This window comes from Amblyraja radiata, chromosome 23, assembly GCF_010909765.2.
Source record: "Amblyraja radiata isolate CabotCenter1 chromosome 23, sAmbRad1.1.pri, whole genome shotgun sequence".
In the NCBI taxonomy this organism is placed as follows: Eukaryota; Metazoa; Chordata; class Chondrichthyes; order Rajiformes; family Rajidae; genus Amblyraja; species Amblyraja radiata.
In genome coordinates, this window is record NC_045978.1 from 28,808,764 (window position 1) to 28,826,567 (window position 17,804).

Below are 17,804 nucleotides of genomic sequence, written 5' to 3' on the forward strand. Positions count from 1 at the left end.
CGGCGCTCCGGGCGCCACCGCATTGTGGCCGTGGAGAGAAGCAGCTCTCGTGGCTACGAGTGGCCTCCATCACCGGACAGCGGAACCGACTGCCATCTCGACGCCTTCTGCCGGCCCGCTCACCTCTGGCAGTACTCTCCATCTGAACAGTGAGGGGACCAGCTCAAGAGCAAAGATCATAGAGCGGAGTGGGTCTGCAGGTGATGGATAACATCACAGCGGGCGGTGGGGCTTACTCCTGTGTCAGCGCGAACAAGGGTTCAATAGAGGTTACGCGCAGCGACTCTGGAGAAAAGATCCTTCTTTAGACTGAAGGTGCACAAAAAAGCTGGAGAAACTCAGCGGGTGCAGCAGCATCTATGGAGCGAAGGAAATAGGCAACGTTTCGGGCCGAAACCCTTCTTCAGACTGCTGAACTCTCGTCGGTGAGAGTACTTGTGATTGTCTGAAGAAGGGTCTCGACCAGAACCGCAACCCTCTCCCCAGAGCCCCTGCCCGTCCCGCTGAGCCACCACAGACAGGGAGTTGAAGGTAGACACGGGGGGTCCACCTTCAACTTCAGAGCCAAACAAAAAACACAGAGTGCTGGAGGAACTCAGCGGGCAAGGCAGCACCCGCGGAGGGAACATATCACTTATCAGGAGCCGCCACGGGCCAGGACTCTTCTCCCCCCCCCCCCAACAGAAAGGAACCGCAGATGCAGCCATCATCGCAAAACGTCTAAGAATTAACTGTAGATGCTGGAAAATCGGAGGTAGACAAAAATGCTGGAGAAACTCAGCGGGAGCGGGTGTGAGGGCAGCATCTATGGAGCGAAGGAAATAGCCAACGTTTCGGGCCGGGTCTAAAGAAGGGTTTCGACCCGAAACGTTGCATATTTGCGTACAGCGTTCCCACATCCCTCTTCTCCACCAAGCAAGGCACACTCCTCTCTCCCCTCCGCCCTCTCCCCCTTCCTTCCCTCATCCTCCCCCCCTCTCTAAAGGAGGAGGCGAGGGGAGGGGGAGGGAAGTAGTGAGAGGCAGGGAGAGGGATATCTAAAGGGTGTTCAAAAGGGAACTGCAGATGCTGGAATATCGAAGGTACACAAAATTGCTGGAGGAACTCAGCGGGTGCAGCAGCATCTATGGAGCGAAGGAAATAGGCGACGTTTCGGGCCGAAACCCTTCTTCAGACGGTCTGAAGAAGGGTTTCGGCCCGAAACGTCGCCTATTTCCTTCGCTCCATAGATGCTGCTGCACCCGCTGAGTTCCTCCAGCAATTTTGGATATCTAAAGGGTAACTGGTTTTGGTCTCCAATCACCTCACAAAGGGCAGCCAACAGTGGTGGTGAAGCAGAAGGGAGAACTCTCTCTCTCTCCCGCCCCCTCTCTGCACCCCCTCTCTCTCCCCCCCCCTCTCTCCAACTCTCCCTCCTTCCTCTCTCTCTCTCTTCTCTCCAATATCCCCCTCTCTCTCCCCCCCTATCTCTCTCTCCCCCTTCCTCTCTCTGCTCTCTCCAATGCTCGTATTGACAGTAATCGTATCTAACTCTTAACTGAAAACGAGTGGTTTGCAAACTGAAAATCCCCCCTCTGTCTCTCCATGACCCCCCCACACACACAGACAGAGAAACACACGCAGACAGAGAGAGAGACACACACACAGCCACAGAGACACAGAAACACACAGCCACAGAGACACACACACACACACACACAGAAACACAGAGACATACACAGACACAGAGTCACACACAGAAACACAGAGACATACACAGACACAGGGTCACACACATAAGCAGACAGACAGACAGACAGACACCAATGTTAACACAGACTCAAACCTCCAACCAGGTTTGCTGTTGTACGGCACCGAACGAGTTAACACAACCCCCCCTCCCCCCCCCCCCCCCCCCCACCCCACTGCACCCGCTGAGTTTCTCCAGCTCTGCACCCGCTGAGTTTCTCCAGCTTTTTTGTGTACCCCCTACACGCCCCCCCCCCCCCATCACTCCCACTCACACACGGCCCGCCTGCTCGCTCCTGGCATTTAGCGTTGAATACTCACGGCTGAGTTCGCTGTGGTGCTGGGGCTTGCTGCCTTGTAGACTCCCACCCCCCCCCCCCCCCCCCCCGGGTCTGCTCCGGCAGCAGCGAGTGACACAATATAACGCATTTACTGAGGAATGCATTGTTTAACTACTTGCTAACTACTGCCTGTTTACAAGTGTTACAGCAGCAGTTAACACAACGTTTGTTATCCATGTTCGTTTTGTAAAACAATTCGTATGGCGAATTTAAAAAAAACATCTTTATTTAACATAGCGAATTTGTATTTCCATATGAAATACGGAAAATTAACGCCGGGCCCCCATGAGCGCGGGGCCCAATTTGGAAAAATCGGTCCAATTGGCCTAGGGCCGGCCCTGTTTGTATCCTACACACTAGGGACAATTTCCAGAAGGCAATTAATCATCAAACCTGAGTGTGGGAGGAAACTGGAGCTACACACAAACTCAGGATAGACAGCACACATCGTCAGAATCGAACCAGGGTGAGGCAGCAACTCTACCGCTACACCACTGTGCCACTTTTGATGACATTATATCAGAACTAAAAAATGTTAAGAGATTAAACACGTTATAACCTGTGGTGAAGATAGGCACACCAAATGCTGGAGTAACTCAGCGGGTCAGGCAACATCTCGGGAGAAAATGAATAGGCAGCATTTCGGGTTCGGAACCCATAACCTGAGGTGGGTGGAGGGCAAGGAAAGTATAAAAGGAAGGTTAGTAGTGGGGTGGAAGCTAGCTAAACCTGAATGACAAAATGGATGGCAGAGCATGGGAAAAGTTGGAAGAGGCAATAAAAATTTTTGTCAAAAGGAGCTTAAATTAAATCATCACGAGTAGCTACCATCCAGAAACAATGGAGCAAGATCTAAAGGGTTCAGCCAAAGAAATCAATCATTAATGAAACCAGTTTTGAGCTGCATTGAAACATAGTGTACAAGGGGGGTGAGAATGGGAAACAGAGTTACAAGTTAAATCAAAGTGAATAGAAGTTCAGGGTTATGTTGAAGACACAAGGATCTGCAAAGACACAGAGTGCTGGAGTAACCCAGTGGTCAGACAGCATCTCCGGAGAACATGGGAAAGTAATGTTTCACGTCAAAACTCTTCTTCAGGGTCCCAACCTGAAACGTCACCTATCCATGTTCTCCAGAGATGCCGCCTGACCACTGAATTACTCCAGCACTTTGTGTCTTTTTCAGGGTTATCATATCAGACTGTTTGGGGCTGCCCTTTCGTTTTATCCCTTCCCACCAGCCATGGTCCGAAAGTATCTTGAGTTTGATAGTAAAGATTACAAATGTAGGAGATGCTGCCAAAAATAACTTGTCTAGTAAGTCTGGTAATATTTGGGATGGTGCACTGTGCCCCTGTGGAGGAAGAAGCGAATGTGTATGGTTGTGAGTGGATACCAATAAAGCAAAAGATAGACACAAAATGCTGGAGTAACTCAGCGGGACAGGCAGCCTCTCTGGAGAGAAGGAATGGGTGACGTTTTGGATCAAGACCCTTCTTCAGACTGAAAGTCACGGGAAAGGGAAACAAGAGATATAGACGATGAGAGATGTAGAACAAATGAATGAAAGATGCGCAAAAAAGTACTATAATAAAGGAAACAGGTCATTGTTAGCTGTAGCGAGGTGAGAACGAAAGGCTGGTGTGACTTGGGTGGGGGTAGGATGTAGAGAGAGGGAATGCAGGGGTTACTTGCAGTTAGAGAAATCACCCTTCATACCCCTGGGTTGTAAGCTGCCCGAGTGATATATGTGATGCTGTTCCTCCAATTTGCATTTAGCCTCACTCTGACAATGGAGGAGGCCAAGGACAGAAAGGTCAGTGTGGGAATGGGAAGGGGAATTAAAGTGTTTAGCCACCGGGAGGTCACATAGGTTCAGGTTGTGTTGCCCTCGATGGTGTAGAGCTTCTTGACTATTGGGGTCGTACTCATCAGGCCATTGAAGAGTATTCCATCATCTTCTAATTTACCATGTAAATCATAAAATGTCTTTGTGGAGTCAGATGGTGAGTTAATCCCCCAGTTTCTGACCTATAATATTTACTGGTTTTATTTTATATTCCCAATATTGATCTCAATATTTTGTTTAAATAATGAAGATAATTATGAAGATAATCGCCCTACATAGATTGTACCGAACACAATGCCAAGTGAAAGTGATCTCCCTCCATTCCTTGCACTTCCTTGTGCCCATCTAAAAGCCTCTTAATCACCACTATCGTATCTGCCTCCACCCCTGGTAATGCGTTCCACCTCCCAATCATTCTCTGTGCAAAAAATATGCTCCGCACATCTCCATTAAATTATCCCCTCTCACCTTATAGCTAAGCCCTCTAGTTTTGGACATTTCCACCCTGAAAAAAGATTCTGACTGTCTACCCTTTCTATGCCTCTCATAATTTTATATACGTCTAGCAAGTCTCTCCTCAACCTTTAATGGCTCATTGGGCACTATTGGCATGTTATACCTATATTATTTCATGCCTGTAGCCTGATGGCAAACCTGCCTTTAAAAGAATCCAAAAGAGTATGTGGCGTGCCAGTAGTAACAGGAGCCACAACTGTGGTAGGACTGCAATGGTTGTGCCACTTTGCTGCCAGCACGTGGAATTACATATTGAAAGTCAAAGATTTGCAATTCCAATGCACACAACATATTGTAGACATAAGGAACTGCAGATGCTGGGTAATACACAAAAGGACACAAAGTGCTAGAGTAACTCAAATGGTCAGGCCGCATCGCTGGAGAACATGGATTGGTGACATTTCAGATTGAGACCCTTCTTTAGACTGCAATATGTCTTCAGACTTTAGACATCTTGCACATTGTGCATGTTAGAACATTCCTCCCTGCCACAAAAGGTGACACAAGGACCCAGCGGTAGAGTTGCTGTCTTACCCGCCAGTCCCAGGTTTGATCCTGACTACATGTGCTGCCTGTACGGATGTTTTCATGTTCTCCCCGTGACCATGTGGGATTTCCCCATGTGCTCCGATTTCTCTCCACATTCCAAAGACATGCAGGTTCGTGTGTTAATTGGCTGCTGTAAATTGTCTCTAGTGTGTAGGATAGAACTAGTGTACAGGTGATCGCTGGTCGGTGCAGTCTCAGTGGGCCGAAGGGCATGTTTCCACGCTGTATCGTTAAACTAAACTAAACTAAATGAATGTCAAGGAAGTCCCTGAGTAGCAACTCTAATACAAGTTTGTTTATGCAGAAAAGTTTCTAGTCCCTGATCTTTAGTTTAATAGTTTTTATAAACCAAGTAGACTTTATAGCGAGATTTCTCCTTACAACTAAAAACATAATTTATGGGGAAAAGGGTGACATAAGGAGTGTAAACCACAACCTATCCCCAAATGTACCAGCGCACTAAACCACAAATCTAAAGCCGACCAACTGGGCTAATTTGGAAGAGAACCACAAAGCCGTCTGCTATTCAGGTATTGTTCACCTTGCTATGTGCGGCATGAATGGTGGTGAACTATTTCAAACTGGAGGGAAAAAGGGAAAATGAAAGTGTGGAGAAAAAATGTCTGCATTCAAAAGAAAAATAATTGCCGAGCATTTCATTTGAAAGTCTTAGCTTCAGTTAATAGCGTCAAGAAAGATTTGCAGATTCCATCATTTATGTGTAAATGGCAGCAAATCTGTCTCCAGATAAGTTGGTGTCGTTTTCAGTGAACACCTCCCTGGTCATGGGTTTGAGACACTGCAGAAACTGGCACTCCCACAGATCTCAGGTTTCAGACTGAGATTTATACACGAATAGTTAAGTAGATTGAGCAGGGAGGGGTGCTGTAAACTACAACGTATTAATGGGTACCTGCTGGGCAAAGGTATAAAAAGAACCTGTTTGAAATGGATAAAGTTTCTTTTCAGGGCCAGTATTGACACACCTGTTGATTTTAATATTGGCAAAACTTAAAATTGTTTTGGGGAGAGAATATTACTTATTCCCAGTGACTTAATCTTTTTTTTAATTAAAAAGGCTTGTTTTTATACAGCGCGTTAGCTCATCTAAAGAGCATGTCACATACAATGGTTACTTTGAAGTAGGACTGGTGTTCAATCAGTGACAGCAACCATTTTACAGAGCATTTTACCCCATAAAAGCCATGAGGTAGACCATCATAGAGTCATACAGCATGGAAACAGGCCCCTCGGCCCAACTTGCCCACACCAACCAACATGTCCCATCTACACTGGTCCCTCCTGCCTGCGTTTGGTCCATATTCCTCTAAACCTGTCCTGTCTAATTGTTTCCTGCCTAATGTAGCTGTCTAATTGTTTCTCAAATGTTGCGATAGTCCCTGCCTCAACTACCTCCATTGGCAGTTTGTTCCATACACCCAACACCCTTTGTGGAAAAAAGTTACCCCTCAGATACTGAATAAATCTTTCCCCCTTCACCTTAAACCTATGTCCTCTGGTTCTTGATGCCCCTACTCTGGGCATGAGACACATCTGCCCAATCTATTCCTCATAATTTTATACACCTCTACAAGATCAACCCTCATCCTCCTGCATCCCAAGGAATAGAGTCCCAGCAAGCTCAACCTCTCTCTATAGCTCAGAAATTCGAGCCTTGGTCATATATTTTTGGGTTAGATCATGACCATAGGTCATATGAGTAGAATTAGGCCTTTCAGCCCATCAAGTCCATGCCATTCTATCATGGATGATCAATCTCTCCCTCCTAACCCCATTCACCTGCCTTCTCCCCATAACCTCAGACACCCACACTAATCAAGAACCCTTAAATATATCCACTGACTTTGCCTTCACAGCCTTCTATGACAAAGAATTCCAGAGATTCACCACCCTCTTACTGAATAAATTCCTCCTCATCTCCTTCCTAAAAGAACGTCCTTTAATTCTGAGGCTCTGACCTTTAGTCCTAGACTCTCCCACTAGTGGAAAATCCTCTCCACATTCACTCTATCCAAGCCTTTCACTGTTCAGTACGTTTTAATGAGGTCCCCCTCATTCTTCTAAACATCAGCGGGTACAGGCCCAGTGCCGTCAAATGTTCATCATATATTAACCTAATCATTCCTAGGATCATTCTTGTAAACCTCCTCTGGACCCTCTCCAGAGCCAGCACATCCTTCCTCAGATACGGTGCCCAAAATTGCACACAATATTCTAAATGCGGCCTAACCAGCGCCTTATAGAGCCTCAGCACTACATCCCTGTTTTTGTATACAAGCCCTCTCTAAATAAATGCCAGCATTGCATTTACTTTATTTACTACTGATTCGACTTGCAAATTCACTTTTTCGGAATCCTGCACCAGCACTCCCAAGTCACTTTGCACCTCCGATTTCTGGATTCTCACCCCATTTAGAAAAGAATTTGCGCCTTTATTCCTACTACCAAAATGAATGACTCCACACTTTGCTACACTATTTTCCATCTGCCACTTCTCTGCCCACTGTCCGAACCTGTCCAAGACCTTCTGCAGAGTCCTTGCATTCTCTACACTACCTGCCCCTTCAACTATTTTCGTATCATCCAATTTTCGTATCATCCCTCATCCAAATCATTAATATAAAACGTGAAGAGTAGTGGCCTCAGCACCGACCCCTGCAGAACTCCACTAGTCACTGGCAGCCAACCAGAAAAAGCCTCCTTTATTGCCACTCTTTGCCTCCTGCCATCCAGCCAACCTGATATCCATGCTAGTATCTCCCCTTTGATAGCATGGGCTCTCATCTTCCTTAGCAACCTCCCATGTGGCACCTTCTCAAAGGCTTTCTGAAGATCTAGGTATACAACATCCACTGACTCTTCTTTGTCTGTCCTGCTTACTGTACCTCTTCAAAGAATTCCAGCAAATTTGTCAGGCAAGACCCTCCCCTTCACAAAGCCATGCTGACTTCAGCCTATTTAATTGTGAACTTCTAAGTACTCCATAACCTCATCCATTATAATCTATATATTACTAAAACTCTCATCTTGTTTGTTTCTATGTGTGTTTGTGTGTGTGGATGTCTGTGTATGTGATCCTGAAATTATGCCAAAATGGTACACGATAGCACTACGATTTTTGCACCACCTTACTCACAATTGTCTTGTGGTGTGTTTTTTTAATCACGTTTCATTTAAATTGATGTTATATTTTATAAGCTATTCACAATTTAACTTTACAAAACCCCACTTTGAGTAAATGACGAAGTTGCAGTGGCAGATACAGCTATGACGTCACAATGGGATTGGAGCCCTGCCCGCTACAATTTTGTAAATCCCAGGACACTGAGTCCTGGCATCAAGTATAATTGGATTTTTTTTTAAGTTTAAAAAGAGGGAGAGTGAATAAGGGGAAATGAGCCTGCCCTGCGCAGTTGTGGGCTAGGTGTGAGTGGCGGAATATTGCGTTGGGGGAACGGTTGCGTTGGGGATACGGGTGAGTGGTGGAATATTGCGTTGGGGAACGGGTTGCCTTGGGGGACCAGGCCAACAGGTCCCACTTGGTCTTGTGGACTCTTACCAACCACCGAAGTCAGACTAACCAGCCTATAGTTCCCACTATTCTGCTTTGCTCCCTTCTTGTGCAGCAGGGTAATATTGGCAATTTTCCAATCATCTGGAACCACTCCATGAAAGATTAACTTGTGTGACTTCTCTGCAGATTATTACTGACCTCTTGTGTTTTTCCAACATTTCCTGTTTTTTATGGTGTTGGCTGAAGATGTAATGTCGACCAGAGCATTGTTAACACCTTGCCCATCTTTGAGTAAGATTAGATGAATAATTATTGACATCATCGCAACATACAGGTAAAACCTGGAAACATATGGAGAGCCCAGTGAAATGCTGACCTGTCCTAGCACTATCCTACACACTAGGGCCAATTTACAATTTACAGAGGCCAGTTAAATTACAAAACCTGTATGTCTTTGGAGTGTGGGAGGAAACCTGAGCACCCGGAGAAAACCCACTTGGTCACAGGGGAAAACGTGCAAACTCCATAGAGACAGCACCCCTATTCAGGATCGAACCTGAGTCTCTGGTGCTGTAAGACTGCAACTCTATCGCTGTGCCACTGTGCCAGTCAAGAGGGGCCAAGAATGTTTTTTTATTGTCACAAGTACCGGAACGGAATCATGAAATTCGTAATTGCAGCAGCACAACAGGTTTGTAAACACAGTACTCAATAGATAATATAATAAATAAACATTTAAAAAATTCAATAATAAAAAAAAACAATATGGCTCTAAAAAAAACAAAGTCCATAGTCACGAGAGCAATCAAGGCAGTTCGTAGTTCAGAGTTTAGTTGGAGGTTGTAGTGTTTAATAGCCTGATGGTTGTTGGGAAGAATCTGGATGTTACAATCCTCAGACTACTGCACCTTCTTCCTGATGGCAGGAGTGAAATGAGAGTGTGGCCAAGATGACTCACTTCAGAATCTGCATAGAAAGTTTTTGCCCTTGTTCCATCAGTGCACCCATTTAACTCTGAATGCTTCTGCAGTATTTCTAAAGTGTCATATCTGCAATCCCCACGTTGAAGGTTGCATTCCTGGCTCATTCCTGACATTAGCACTTGTATGTTATTCAGTCAGACCATTTCAAGCAGTGTTCTGCAGCTGTTCATCGTACATTGCTCATTTGCAAAACTCCAAGAGACACGTGCAAAGATTTACCTCTCTGTATTATCTCAAATTCTTCATGTCATTAGGATAGATGTTCCTGCTTTCTTTAGTTCAAGGATAACCATTCTTAGCAGAGATAATTTTAAGATGTAAAGGTTAAATTTCCTTATCCTTTCCACCGCTGGGAATTCTTCTTTCAAAACAACGCTTCAACTCTATATCCCAGCAGAGTATGCAAGGGATCCAAGTTGCACTAAATGTATTTAAACCTTCATTTATATCTTTATTTTAAAGTGATTATAGATACTATTTTTGCAAGGATATATAGAGTAAATAGAAATTTTTAAAAGACATAAAGTGCTGGAGTAACTCAGTGGGTCAGCATCTGTGGAGGACATGGATCTATCCAGACCTGAAACATCATCTATCCATGTTCTCCAGAGATGCTGCCTGGCCCACTGAGTTACTCCAGCTATTTGTATCAGGACCTCTAGTTCCTTGTATATACTAGATAAGGTGAGACATGAGGATTAGATGGGATACAAATATTTTCACACAAAGTGGTTGGAATCTGGAACTTGCTGCCTGAGGTGGTAATGGAGACAGATACTCCCATAACATTTAAGAAGCATTGCCAAGGCATAGGGAGCTGTGTGCAAAATATGGGTAAATTGGGACTAGATAGATAAATACCATAGTTGGCACAAAGGACCTATTTCTATACTGTAAGAATTTCCTTCTTCGATCCTAGTTCCAAAGTCCCACTCATTTTCATGGTTGAAATCCACAGCTCCAGTTTCCTCCCACATCCAAAAGACATGTGGGTTTGTAGATAAATTGGCTTCTGTAAATTGTCCCCTAGTGTGTTGGGAGTAGATAGGAATGTGGGATAGCATAGAACGGGTGATCGATGATAGTGTGAACGGGTGATCGATGATCAGCATGGACTTTATGGGCCAAAGAGTCTGTTTACATGCTGTACCTTTAAACTAAACTGAACGAATCTAGACGAAACTTCAAGTAAGTTCCAGTGAATGTCTTACACTGAAAGACAGTTTAAAATGGACCCTGACTTTATGGAAATAAATATCAGTCATGGGCTATAACAGGGGGGTAACACCAACCACAGGCTATGTTAACACACCACACTCACTGCCCTCACAACCCCTTACCTCCAACTGCTGAAGATAAATTTTGGTATTGGTGTTGGTTCATTATTGTCACATATACCGAGATACCGTGATAAACTTTATTTTGTGTGCTATCCAGGCCAATTGTACCATACATGAGTACGTCAGAGAGTGCAAAAGAGAAAATAAACAGAGTGCAGAATATAGTACTATAGCTAAAGAGAAAGTGCAGAAATAAAAAGCTGCTACAAGGTAGATTGGAAGATTGAATTTCAGCCCCATGTCTCGATTTTCCACGCAATCTTTCGTTTGACTGGGGTGGAATCATATTCATTTTACATAATAAATCTTCACCAGGTGAGTTCTAACTTTTGGCCACAATAAATGTTGGATATTTTTGACTGCTTTGTTAACTTCTCATCCAAATGAGATAATTAACTAAATGTCTACAAATGTCTCATGAAGCCTGTATTGTGCACCATTTTCCAAATGGGTGACAATAATTTCCTCCATATCATAAGGAACTGCCTTAACCCTTGCCACCGAGACATGCAAGAGCTGTTCTCACTTCACATCTTCAAGGATGGACTCCCACTTGTCCAGCAACAGACTTTCCCCAACCTTCGTTCAGCACCCGAGCATCGCCCCGTAACAACGTTGCCAGAATTTGTTCATAAATGAATGGTGCAGCGGGTTTAGTTTAGTTTTGAGGTACAGCGCGGAAACAGGCCCTTCGGCCCATTGAGTCGTGCCGACCAGCATTTTTACCGAAGCCAAATTAACTTACAAACCTGTACGTCTTTGGAGTGTGGGAATAAAACTCAATTGTCAAACATTTTTATACATTCAATCACCAAATCTCAATCATGCAATCATTGACCATTCACCTCTGTACAATCCCTAGTGTATGTTTATTGTAGACATGCCTGACTGCACAGTGGTCTTGCCCCTGCAGCTGCTCACCTACAAAATCAGCTGGACACCTCTCTGAATATCCATTTCCACTGTGGTCCCAGAATGTAGAAATCTGGAGAGAGGTGGAAATTATTCCCACAGAAAAATACATGCAAACCAACAACGTGCTTGTATCAAGCACAGTTTATGTATGATCCCATGCTGTAAAATGTTATTGCCCATGGGGTCCAAGAGCTGATTTACGAGGATGTTGCCAGGACTCGAGGACCCGAGCTACAAGGAAAGGTGGGGCAGGCTAGGACTTCCTCAGAGCATGGGTGGTGATCTTATAGAGGTAAATAAAATCATGAGGGAAATAAATAGGGTGAATGCCCGGAGTCTTTTACCAGGTGTATAGGAATCAATAAATAGAGGACATTGATGGGCAAGATTTAATAGGAACCTGAGAGGCTACCCTTTTCACTCAGAGGGTGGTAGAGAGGCTACCTTTTTCACTCAGAGAGCTGCCAGAGGAGTCTTGGGCAGCTTACAACGCAGCAGCATGAATATTGATTTCCCTAACTTCATGTAACCCTTGCACCCCCCCTCTCTCCGTCCCTCCCCCAATCTAGTCGCTGTACTAGTTTCACTGTCACCCTGCTGAGTTTCACTGTTTGTATCACTTGTTATCACCTTCCTCACAGCCAACAATGGGCTATTGTGGGCTCCACCTTTACTTGTTCATCGTTGCTGGCTTTGATTTGTTCTTTTACATAATTTTATTCATTTGTTCGATGTACCTTTTCAAATCGCTCGTTTCCCTCTCCCCTGACTTAGTCTGAAGAAGGGTCTCATAGAAGGGTCTCAACCCGAAAGGTTACCTATTCCGTTTCTACAGAGATGTTGCCTGACTCGCTGAGTTACTCCTGCTTTTTGTGTCTATTGCCAGAGGAGATAGTTGAGACAGGTACTCTCACAACTCACATGGACATTTACGTGGATAGGAAAGGTTTGGAGGGATATGGGCCAAACGCAGGCAAAAGGGACTAGCTAGCTAAGATGTGTAGGAAAGAACTGCAGATGCTAGTTTAAATTGAAGGTAGACACAACATGCTGGAGTAACTCAGCGGGACCGGCAGCATCTCTGGAGAGAAGGAATGGGTGACATTTCGGGTTGAGACCGAGCTAAGATGGTCCATTTTGGTCTTATTGGGCAAGTTGGGCCAAAGGGCTGTGTGAGTCTACATCTCTGAAGCATCAAGACCATTGGAATATAATTCACACATTTTATGTGCACACAAGCCTTTCCTCTGATCATTCTGCTGCACAGATGAAGGCTCAGGAGAACAACCTTTCCACAGTACGCGATAAAACTCAATTGCAAAGCATACATAAATATTTCTCTATGCAGTAGAATTTTTCGGCCATAGCCAATTAACTATTGCCCATTTCACACTGTCGCTCAATGTCTAAATTACCCCTCATTGTAGTCAGTGCAAGATTGACATGTGTGCTTACAATGGACTTTTTTTTGCTTCAATTCTTTTCATTTAATGCCCATTACCACTGACTCCACCTCAGCGATCACACTGGAAGGTAATGAATAGACCCTCTCTCAAGTCTATTATATCCACCCGAAAATCACAATTCTGTAATCCAAAGCATAATTTGGGTTTGTTAGTGCCAGCAATTTATACACAGCAAACTGTGACTGAAAGAAAGCAAAACGATTAGGCGATACCTTCTCAAAGACAATTAGAAAGGAGAGGTAAATGCTGGCCTTGACAGCTATATCCCAGGAATGAATTAAACATAGAAGCCTGTGAATACCAATCTTTCCACAAATTTCCCTTGAAGAGGCAAGGTTTAAATAATGACAGGCCTGTGGATCTAATCGTGTGGAAATATGAAACATCTAAAAATATTGAACTTATAAACAGTGTTTCAGGGAAAATTGGAGGAAATGAGTGTCCTTGATGTCAGTCCGTTCTATTGTTGCTGCAATGAGCTGACAGCAGGTAGTGGGGGGAGGGGCATATTATGTATTATTGCAAAAGGTCAGCTGCAATTCCAGATTGTTACCATGGAGATGTGAAGCAATTATCAAGTTTTGTGTCATTTTGCTGGAGGTGAGCATATGGAAATGAAACATTTGTTGTATTTGGGTTTGATTTTATCAGCTTTAGATCAAAATTCAGGTTCACAGCCCTATCCCGTTCCATCAGCAGAAGCCTTGCACTTTGAGAGCCATTTTCCTTGTGCAGCTGTGCTCTTTGATTCCCACCTCCCATTTCTGCTCCTTATTCTGCAAACTAACAAGCATTCCCACCAACTTTGGTGAAGGAAGGCTTTTAGCAGCCGTCGGTCAGAGAACTGAGTACAGAGGTTGAGACGGTATTTTATACTTGTACAATGCCACACTTGGAGTATTGTGTTCAGTTTTGATCACTCGGCTACAGGAACAATACGATAAAACTGGAAAGATTGCCTGAGAAGATTAATGAGGATGTTGCCAGGACTGGAGGGCCTGAGCTAAAGGGTTAGGTTGGGCAGCCAAGAACTTAATTCCTTGGAGTACAGGAGGCTGAAGGGTGATTTTGTAGAGGTGTTTAAAATTGTAAGTTTATAGATGGGCAATCATTTCCCCAGTAGGGGAATCAAGAATTGAAGGTTTAAGGTGAGAGGAGAAAGATATAGGAACGGAGGGAGAAGATGGTTGGTGCATGGAACGAGCTGCCAGAGGAAATAGTTGAGGCAGGTACAATCACAATATTTAAAAGATACTTGGACGTATGTGGATAGAAAAGGTTTAGAGTGTTAAACATGGGCAGATGGGACTAGCTTAGATGTGGCATCTTGGTTGAGACGGACAAGTTGGGCTGAAGGGCCTGTTTCTGTGCAGTATGACTCTATGACTCTGAAAATCAAACTGCTGGAAGGACGCTGTGGGTTGAGCCCGTATGATGGAGTGAGATGGAGGGGTGAGACGGAGATTGGTAGGTAACAGGTGGGACCAGATTGTGGGGAGGGGGATGGCAGGTGGAGCTAGGTTACATGGACTCATCACCCTCTCTCACCTGCTTTCATCCATTTAGCATCAATTTCCAATCTACTTGGGTTCTTCTCCCTTGATTTATCTTTCATATCCCAAACCCCCCTTCCTCCAATCTGTTTCCATCTGCCTATCTTCCCTCCTCTATCTGGCTTCATCTCCCCTACATTTTATTTTCCTTTTCTTATGTTTCCACCTATCACTTACCAACCTCATTCTCAACATTCCACTTATACCCTGTGTAGGAAGGAACTGCAAATGCTGGTTTATACCAAAGGGAAACACAAAATGCTGGAGTAATTCAGCGGGTCAGGCAGCATCTCTGGAGAAAAGGAATAGGTACCATTTCGGGTCAGCACCTTCCCACTCTCCAGTTTCTACATGATAATCTATCTTCAGTCCACTCAAACACACCTCCCCCAATACCATGAGCTTCATAAAAAATAGTTTTTGATTTACCTAAAGCTAAAATTGAAGCTCATTTTTGCATTCTGTTCTGCTGCATTCTATCCTGATTCAATGGATTATTTTGAATGCTTTTAATTAATTCCTAATATCTTTCTTAATCCGTGTCTGAATAGTTCATTTGTCTCACGGCACATTCATTTATATTTTTTATGCTTTTGGCCGCCTTACAAGTTTATGATTAATGTCCAACTTCACTTACAGCTTAATATTCTGCAAATGTGCATGATTTACATGTCTTTCTGTGAGAGCAGTTTTACCACAATCCACCCAGTGGAAACTAGGCTAGTGAAAATCCCTGGAGAAGGGATTTCTGTAAAAAAGATCTCAACCCAAAACGCCACCTATTCCTTTTCTCCAGAGGAGCTGCCTGACCCGCTGAGTTCCTCCAGCGTTTTTGTCTACCTTTGACTTTTCCAGCATCTGCAGTTCTCTTAAACACTGAATTCCTCCAGTATTTTGTGTCTATCTTGGGTGAAAATCTCTGGAATTGACAAGAATGTCCTAAGTTTAGGGCCTGTCCCACTTTCACGACTTAATTCACAACCTTTTTTACTCGTGGACATTTTTCATCATGTTGAAAAAACGTCCCAACCTACTTGATGCCACGAGTACCTACGACGAGTATCATGACCTACCTACGACCTCCTACGATCTACCTACGACCTCCTACGACCTTGTGACGACCATGCTGCGAGTATGAGTCAAGGGCAAACTCGGCAGAGGTCGTGAATTAGGTTGTGAAAGTGGGACAGGCCCTTTAATCAGCTGCTCTATGCAGGGAAAAGATGTCTGCTAAAGCTGCTGGGGTCCTTTCTAACTCCCCTGACATTTTCCATTGATTATCAAGGCTAGATTTTTGAGTTGAGTTGAGTTCAGTTTAGTTATCGTCATGTGTACCGAGGTACAGTGAAAAGCTTTTGTTGCGTGCTAACCAGTCTGAGGAAAGGCAATACATGATTACAATCGCGCCATCCACAGTGTACAGATACATGATACATGAATAACATTTAGTGCAAGATGAAGTCCAGTCAAGTCTGATCAAAGATAGTCCAAGAATCTCCAATGAGGTAGTTAGTAGCTCAGGACTGCTAGTTGTTGATAGTATGGTTCAGTGGCCTGAACAGCTAGGAAGAAACTGTGTCTGAATCTGGAGGTGTGCGTTTTCATACTTCTATACCTTTTGCCCGATGGGAGAGAGGAGAAGAGGGAATGGCCAGGGTGCGACTTGTTCTTGATTATGCTGGTTAAATGGACAGTCGAAACAGGAAGCCACCTTGACTTGTCTTACAGATGCAAGGAAGAGCATTAGGTGTCACAGATGTTTCCAAAAAATATTTGATTGTTTCTAAACTTTGTGTGCGCAACTATTCATCAGCACAAGGAAATCTTAGCCCCCCTCTGTTGTGAATCCAACTCCTATCTCTCCAGCCATCACCCCATCCATAAGACTCCCAGAAGAGTTTCCCTGACAACTATTCCCACCACAATACCATGTAAGACCACTCAGTCTTTGTGATTCTCTTCACTTTCTGACTTGGAATGAATAGGTAAAATGCCCATAGAATTTAAACAAGGTTCGGTTATTAAATTTGGCTTGATCTCATTCTGCCACAAGCTGTCTCGAGGGTGATTATATCAACAGAATAGTGTGCACTGAAACTAAATGGAAAAAAATTTCAGAGGTTCGAAATCATAATTCAAAACATGAAGATATTACTTCAAGATATAGCGTGGAAAAAGGCCATTCGGCCCACCAACTTCGTGCCGATCACCCCGTACACTAGCACTATCCTGCAGGCCAGGCAATTAACCTACAAACCTGTACCTCTTTGGAGTGTGGGAGGAAACCAGAGCACCCAGAGAAAACCCACACAGTCACAGGGGGAACGTACAAACTCCATACAGACAGCACCGTAGTTAGGATCGAACCCGGGTCGCTGGCGCTGTAAGGCAGCAATTCTACCGCTGCACTGCTGTGCTGCCCTGAAAATGTGGAAATACTCAATAGGTCAGGTGGCATCGGTGCAGAGTTACAGATATAACGCTTCAAGTCGGGCATTTATCCTCAGAACTTGGAAAAATGGAACACTAAGCTGTTTGATAATCTTTGATTTCTATCTTTTCCATCATTCTGAATAAAGGTCAACACCTGAAAAGTTAACTTTGTTTCTCTACCAAAAGATGCCGTCTGTCCTGTTAAATATTTCTAGCATCCACTGTTTTTCTTTCATTGTCCTATTGAACTCCTGCCAGCAATTAAAAATAGGTAAACGTTAATTCTGTTACACAATGATATACAGTTTTTATATTTTCTGCAAAGATGTGAACAAATACATCTCATCATACATCAACTTTCCCAAACTTGTAACATTAGGACATCCAGCTCCAGGTTCAATCCAACCTCTAAACTAAAAATATAATTAATATCCAGCGACTTTTTCCCACGCAGAGTTGGCTGATTTCATTTCCTTCTTCATCTGCTCTAAAGCAGCTTCAAGCAATTTAAAGTTTAATTCAACCATAGTCAATATATTTTTGGCAGAAACATTTTCTGCAAGAGATTAGAAGAGCAGTTTTACACCCTGAGGAGC